Here is an 8,345-nt window from a genome sequence, read left to right as displayed (position 1 = left end):
TCTAACAGCACGGGCCCTTATCATACTCAGTAATCTCCTGTGTGACACCTTGTCAAAGCCCTTCTTGAATTCCAGGTGGATAACATCGATTGGCTGTGCTTGGTCGAGCTGCTCATTTCCTCTTCAGAGACTTCCAATAGATTTGTCAGGCATTAACTTCCCTTGATGAAATCATGCTGAATTTGCCCTAATTTACCAAACATTTTCAAGTATTCAGAAATCTCATCCTTCACAATGGATTCCAGGATCTTACCCACGGCAGAGGTTAAACTATTCATGGTGGTTGTTTTTTTTTGTCTTTTTCCTTACTCTCTTGTTAAAAAGGGGTGTCACGTTAATGGGTTTCCTGTGCTCTGGGATCATTCCTTACTCTAGTAGTTCCTGAAAGATCACCACAATTGGCTCCACTCCCTCTTCAGCTATCTCCCTTATAATACCGGGATGTAGTCCATCTGGTAAAGGTTATTTACCCACCTTCAGGCCATTACATTTTTTACTAGAATGTTCTCCATGGTGGTGGCCATCATACTCAGCTCTGGCTCCTCAAACTCTTGAATATTTAAGGTATTACTCGTGCCTTCCACCATGAAAGATGATGCAAAGTAATTATTCAGTTCCTTGGGCATTTTATCGTTACCTACTGCTATATCTCCAGTATCATTTTCCGCAGTCCAATGTTCACTTTTGCCGCTCTTTTATGCTTTATATATCGAAAGAACCTGTTACAGTCTTCTTTTACATTACTGGCTAGCTTACCCCCATATTTAATAATCTCCCTCCTTATTTTATTTTGTTTGCCCTCTGTTTTGTCTTCGTAAGCTTTCCAATCCTCAGGTTTCCCACTGCACTTTGACACATTATATCAGTTCTCTTTTGCTTTTCAGCTATACCTAACTTCCCTAGTTAGCTATGGTTGTCCCATCCTCCCAATACAAGCTTCTTTTTCCTCAGGATAAATCCCTGCTGTATCCTCAATTACTCCAAAAAAAACTCCTGCCATTGCTGTTGCACTGTCTTTCCTGCTGGACCCGTCTCCCATACAATACTAACCAGCTCCTCACTCAAGTCTCTGTAATTGTCTTTATTCAGCTGTAATACCGTTACTTTTGATTCTAACTTCTCATCTGAAAGTGCAGAGTAAATTCAATCATATTATGTTCACTGTCACCTTAAGCTCCCCTCCCCTAGTCTGCCTGCACAATCTGCTCCAAAAAGCCATCTCATGCACCTCCCACACATTCATTTTCCTGCCAACCACTATCAATCTGAATTCCCAGTCCATCTGTTTAATAAAATCCCACATGATCACTGTAACTTTGCCTTTCCTACAGATCTTTCTAGCTCCTGGTGTATCTTACACCACAGCTCCCTGTATATGACTCCAACTGCATTATTTCACATTTTTGATACCCCAATTCTACAGAAACAGATTCTACACCATCTGACCTTATTTAATTTCGTATTATTGATTATTGATTCAATTCCATTCTTAATACTCAGACAACTGTGTCCTTCTCCCTACCTGCCTATCTTTTCCACAGGATGAATATCCTTGAATATTCTGCTCCTAGTCCTGATCCTCTTGCAGCGATGTCACGGTAATGCCCACTATGTCGGACCTGCCAATTTATGGATGAGTCACAAGCTCATTTACCTTATTCCTTATACTGTATGCACAGTTCAGTATTGTATTACCCGGCACTCTTCTCATTGTCATTTGTTTGTCCAGCTGTTGGTACCTACATGGACCCTGACCACTGGATCATTCCCCTCCCGCTCCAAGTTCTGCAACCCAGATGATATATCCCAAACCCGAGCACCATGTAAGCAACACAAGTTTCAGAACTCTCAATCCCGATCACGGAGAACAGTATCTATGCTTTTAACTGTACTATCCCCAATTATCCAGCATTGGGCAGCATGGTGATACAGGCAATGCTGCCTCACAGTGCTTGGGGCTCGGGTTCATTTCCAATCTCTGGACCCTGTCTGTGTGGACTTTGTACATTCTTCCCGTGCCTGCATTGGGAGCCTTAATTCTTTTCTTTCTCCACAGTACGTCTCTGTGTTTGCTTCAGATTTCTACTATCTACAGTACTTTTGCTTTTGTTCGAATGAGAAATGCAGCAAATGTGACAGGTTTTTGTAAAAGCAGCCGTGGTTCGTGGTTTCCTCTGGGTGTTAAGGAATCGTGCCCGGTCACATGTCTGAGTGCAGTGTCCCTGGATGCCCAGTCCATCTCTCTCAGTTCCCTCAGTAGATCGGCACTACATGCAGCATTTCCTTATGCCACCCCTGGGACTCCCCACACCCTATTGCCTGGCACTCGATACTCCCTTCGCAGGACTGTGCACACAACGACACTGGGAACTTTCTGACCCGCTGGAGATGCTGGGTAAAGACCCTATCATTGAAAGGAACAGAATAACTAGAATCCAACTGAATAGCAAAGCTGAGTAAACAGGCTGAATTACATCCATCTGCTCTGACATTTTCTAACCTTCTGTTTATCCTCGTCCATCTGCAAATAGATGGCCCATATGTATACCTTGTCAAACAGGTTTGGTGGCGGGGATAAATACCAGATACGGTGGTGATTGGACTGATTCAGTGGTCTCACTATCCTGACGTCACACTTAAGTTTTTTATTATCAGTTTAAAGAAAAAGCCTTGCTGGAGTTGTGCTGGAAGGATATTTTGGTCATATTAGAATATGTCACGTGCGAGTAAGGTTCGGAATCGTAAGGCAGTGCAGTTAAATACACGGTCGGGGAGGCAGCACTTCCGATATGTGGATCATTGGGATTCCCGAGTCGGGAGGATATACACAAAAAGGACGGGATGAACCTGAACTGGCAACAATATGAGGATTATTGGGATTCACAGGTCAGTAGGATACACACAAGAAGGACGGGATGCACATGAACTGATAACAATCTCCGATATGTGGATCATTGGGATTCCCGGGTTGGTAGGAGATAAACAAGATGGACAGGATGGAGTTGAACTGGCAGCAATCTCCTGGCAGACAGGTTAGCTATTGTCTTTACGAGGGTTCAAACTAGTATGTGGCGGGAGAGGTGTGTGCAACCACAGCAGTAGGTCCAAAGGTACAGTGACTGAGGGGAAGTTGGAAAATAATCCCAGTACAGCTAAGACCGAAAAAACAAAACAGAGGGTACTGAACACAGTGGCCTGGCAGACTGAAGTGTGCTGATTTTAATATGAGGAGTCTGTTTGTTTGAACAGATATTTCAATGTTGTTGCATGTCAGAAAATACGAAGAGATAATGGTTAATTGTCCACTGTGTCCTTCACTGGACCAGCTTGTCTCTCCTGGCACCAAAACTTGTTACTGTGGGTCAGAGAACTTCAGAATTAATACAACACAGAAGGAGACCATTTCAGCCCACCATGTGTCCATGAGCTCTCCAACCTGACAACTTGGAAATAGAGGGAATGATCGGAGCTAGACTGAGAGGGAGAGAAATAAACAGAGAGAAAGACAGTGAAGTGAGATAAATAAAGTGAAGAAAGGGAGCGACAGAGTGAATGAGAGCAATGCGTGTCAGATGAATGTGATGTTAGATCAGGAGATAGCATGAGGAGAAATACACAGAAACGGTTTTTAGAAACTCTCACAGACTGTAAGCCCTTTGTCTGGTGCCATACCCTGTGATCACCATGCTGATACTGGCTGTCATCCCAGATCATTTATCACCAATAACATCCCAGAGCTGAGTAGCTGACAGCGAAACACAATCCAATAGACCAATAGACTGGTTCCAGGGAGAAGGTAAATTTATTTAAATATTCTGAGCCAACAGGAGATTGTAGCCCCTGTTGACACTGCGTGAGAGGCAGGGTGGAATCTCAGTGAATGGAATCACTGGCAGAGGGGAAATCAGGATCTCAGCTGTGAGTCAAATAACGATTGATAAAGTTTGCACACCACCTCCATGGTTTTGTAATTCACATTACAGTTTATGTAGTTCCACATAGCAAGTGTATTTTAACAATATTGTCTTTTTGTAGTTTTCATATTTTGGTAGATACAGAAAAGCTTTTTTATCCTTGTATTTGTGTTGAATAAACACATTTTATTACTGAGGAAGAAAGGACCTGCTCCGATGGGACAGTCGTCATCTGAACCGTGCTGGGACCAGAATCCGAGTGAATTCTAACCAAGGCTGTAAACAGAGCTTTAAACTGATTAGGAGTGTGTGTGTGTGTGTGTGTGTGTGTGGGGTGGGTGGGGGGTGGGGGTGCAGTTATAGGGTTTAATTAGAAAAGCCGAATTAAAAGACGAGATAAGAGTACAGAACTCAGGAGAGGTTGTTAAAATCTTCAGCACATACACAAATAGGATAAAGCATCTGGAAATGTTTAACATATCAAACTTCAAGCGCACTGCAAAAGTTGATGACAATGAGAAGAGGGACGGCTAATGCAGGACTGAAGGGGTTACAATTGAATGCATGCTGTATGATGAATAAGGTAAATGAGCTTGTGGCACAGAATTAAATCAGCAGGTAGGAAGAGATGGGCATCTGAATATTTAAGGATATTTATCCTATCGAAAAGATATGCCGGTGGGCAGAGGGAGTGGATTTGCATTATTGATAAGAAATGAGATTAAATCAATTGTAAGAAAGGAAGTAAGGTCAGATGGTGTAGAATCTGCGTGGGTAGAATTGAGGAACTACAAAGGTAAGACAACCACAGTTGAAGTCTTGTACAGGGCTCCAAAGAGTAGTCAGGACCTAGGGCACAAGGTAGACCAGGAGATAGAAAAGATGTGAAGGAACGGCACTGGTAAAGTCAGATTTGTAGTGGTTCACAAGAAAAGGAATTTTAGGAATGTTTATGAGATGGCTTTTGGAGCAACTTCTGGTGGAGCCCACTCGGGAACAGATGATACTGGATTTAATGATGCAGGATTCGTAATGGAGATTAGGGGGATGGTAAACTTCGGAAGCAATGATCAGAACATGATTGAATTTATTCTGCAATTTGAGAGAGAGAGAAGATAGAATCAGAGGTAACAGTATTTCAGCTGAATAAAGTCAGGTACAGAGGCATAAGGGAGAAGCTGGGTAGAATTGACTGGGAGAGGGGTCAAACATGAAAGACAGGGGAACAGCAATGGCAGCAGATTCCAAGATGAATTCAGGAGTCACAGCAGGGATTCTTGACGAGGAATAGAGGCATGGTACAGGAGGACGAGGCAGCCAGGGCTGACGAGGGAAGTCAGGGATTGCATACAAGCAAAAGAGCAAGCGTATAATGTGGTGAGGGGCAGTGGGAAAGTAGAGAAATGGAAACTTACAAAGACTAACAGACGGGAAAAAAGGACAGAGAAGATTAGATACGGAAGTAAGCTAACCAGCAATACAAAGGAGACTGTAAGAGGATCTTTAGATATATAAAGTGCAAAAGGGGGGGACAAGTGAATATGGACCACTGGAAAATGATGCTGGAGAGACAGTAGTGGAAAACAAAGAATCGAATGAGGAACGAAGCATTCAATGTTCATGGTGGAAGACACGAGTAATTTCCCAAACATTGAAAGGAGTAAGAGGGCAGAGCTGAATATGGTGGCCATCACTCAGAAGAACATGCTAGAAAACTGAATGGCCTGAATTTGGATAAATCACGTGAACCATATGGACTACACCCCAAAATTGTAAGGGAGATAGCGGAAGAGGTAGTGAAAGTGAAAGTGGTAATCTTTCAGAAATGACTAAAATCAGGAATGGCTGGAAAATTGCTAACGTGACACTCCATTTAATAAGGGAGTTAGGCAGAAGATGGAAAATTACAGACTGATTAGCCTAACCTTGTTTGTGGGTAACATCCTGGAATCCGTCGTGAAGGATGGGATTTCTGAATACTTGGAAGTATATAGCAAAATAGTGCAAAGTCAGCATTGTTTCATCAATGAGAGGTCATATCCAGCTGGAATACTTTGAGGGAGTAACGACCAGATTTGACCAAAGAGAACCAAGAGATGTTATCCACCTGTTTCTTTAAAATCCTTTGATAAGGTGCCACGCAGGAGGTTGTTGAGAAAGATTAGGGCCCCTGGTGTTACAGGAAAGGTGCTAGCTTGGATAGATGCATGGCTGTCAGACAGAAAGCAGAGAGTGGAGATAAAAGCATTCATTGACAAGTGGTATTCTTCAAGACTCAGTGTTGGGGCCACAAAATTCGCTTTGTGCTTTAATGGTCTACATGAAGGAATTGAGTGCATTCTGACTAGGTTTTCAAACAGTACAAAGATGGAATAGAGGGATAGGTAGCATCGAAGAAGTGATTCGGCTGCAGGAGGGTGCAGTAGCACCGTCTAGCACCCCTCTGATGTTCGCCTTCCAGACCACCAACCTTGGGTTACAACGCATCATCCTCCGGCATTTCTTCCATCGACAGTCAGACCACACCACCAGAGATATACTAACCTCCCCACCCCTATCAGAATTCTACAGAGACAATTCCCTTCACCACTCCCTCGTTAGGTTCACGGACCCTCCCTCCCACATCTCAACAAGCCACCTTCCACTCCCGGCATCTTCCCTTGCCAGTGCAAGAGGCATGAAACCTGTGCCAACAACTTGCTCCTCACCTCAATCCAAGGCCCAAAAGGATCCTCCCACATCAGGCAGAGAAGATCCTGTGCATCCAAACACCTCATCTCCTCTGTCCATTGCTGCTGGTCTCCTCTACATTGGGAAGACAGGACGTCAACTTGAGAACAGTTCAGGGAACACTCTCCGTCACACACCCAACAACCCCACTTGCCTGTGGCTGAATTCTTCGCCTCTCCCACCACTCCTCCAAGGACATGCAAGTCCTTGGCTTCCTCCACTGCCACATTCTAGCCACCAGACGTTTTCCACATTGGAACCCTTCAACCACACGGTATTCGGCGTAATGTCACCAGCTTCCTCATCTCCTCTCCCTCCACCTTATCCCAGATCTAACCCTCCAACTGAACACCACCTGTTGAACTGTCCTACCTGTCTGTCTTCCTTCCCATCTATCCACTCCACCTTCCACTCGCAGCACTCACCTCCATTTAGCCATTATTTTCCAAGCTACCTTCGTCCCAGCCCCTCCCATTCATCTCTCAACCTCCTTCTGCCACCCACTTCATTCCTGATAAAAGCTTCATCACTGAAACGTCGAATATCCTGCTCCTCAGAGTCCGCCTGGCTTGCTGTGCTTTTCTAGCAACACACTTTTTGACTCAGATCTCCAGCATCTGTGGTCCTCACTTTCTCCTGCTGAAGGAATTGCACAGGTTAGGGGAGTGAGCAAAGAAGTGGCAGGTGGAGTATAACTTGGGCAAGTATGAGGTCATGCAGTTTGCCAGGAAAAATAAAGGCATGGACTATTTTCTAAATAGCGAGCAAGTTCAGAAGACTCCGGGGTGGTGGGGGGGCGGGTGGGGGGGAGAGGGGCAGTGCTAGTCCAAGGATGTTGAAAGGTAAACCTGCAGGTTGTCAGCAGTTGGGAATGCAAATAGAATGATTCCATTTATTTCAAGAAGGCTTGAATATAAGTGCAGGAATGTACTTCTGAGGCTCTATAAGATTTTGGTCAGTCTACAGTTGGATTATTGTGCACAGTTTTGGGTCCCATATCTCAGGAAGGATGTACTGGCCCTGGAGCATTTTCTGATAAGATTCACGGAAGTGGTCCCAGGAATGAAAAGCATAACATATGAAGAACATCTGAGGGCTCTGAGTCTATATTTGATAGAGTTCAGAAGGATGTTAGGAGGTCTAATTGAAAAATACAGAACATTGAATGACTTGAACAGGGTGGATTTTGGGAAGATATTTCCAATGGAGGGGAGACTAGGACCGAGGGGACAGAGTAAAGAGAAGACTTTTTCAAATACAGATAAAGATTAACCCATTCAGACAGAGAGTGGTGAATCTAGGGAATTCACTGCTACGGAAGGCTGTCGAGGCCAGGTCATTGAGTATATTTAAGAGTAAGAAAGATAGGTTCTTGATTGTAAAGGGGATGAAGGGTTACAGATAGAAAGCTGCAGAATGGTGTTGAGAAGCTTAACAGCCATCATTGAATGGCGGAGCAGGCTCAATGGGCTCATTCCAGATGTATCCTGGAATTTGATCTTTTTATGATTTTTAAAGAGTAACATCCCAATATTGATGACTGGGAAATATCATGTTCCCTCCTTCCAGTCTCTGCAGCCATGTCCCCAATAATATAATCACACTGAAACTGAAAAGCAGTGCGTGGTAGTTAATCACAGTTGATTGACATCGACAACATTAACAACATGACACTCACCTGCCCTCTCTGATCCTCGACTC

Source organism: Hemiscyllium ocellatum, chromosome 28, assembly GCF_020745735.1.
Source record: "Hemiscyllium ocellatum isolate sHemOce1 chromosome 28, sHemOce1.pat.X.cur, whole genome shotgun sequence".
NCBI lineage: Eukaryota > Metazoa > Chordata > Chondrichthyes > Orectolobiformes > Hemiscylliidae > Hemiscyllium > Hemiscyllium ocellatum.
This window is presented reverse-complemented; position numbering follows the sequence as displayed.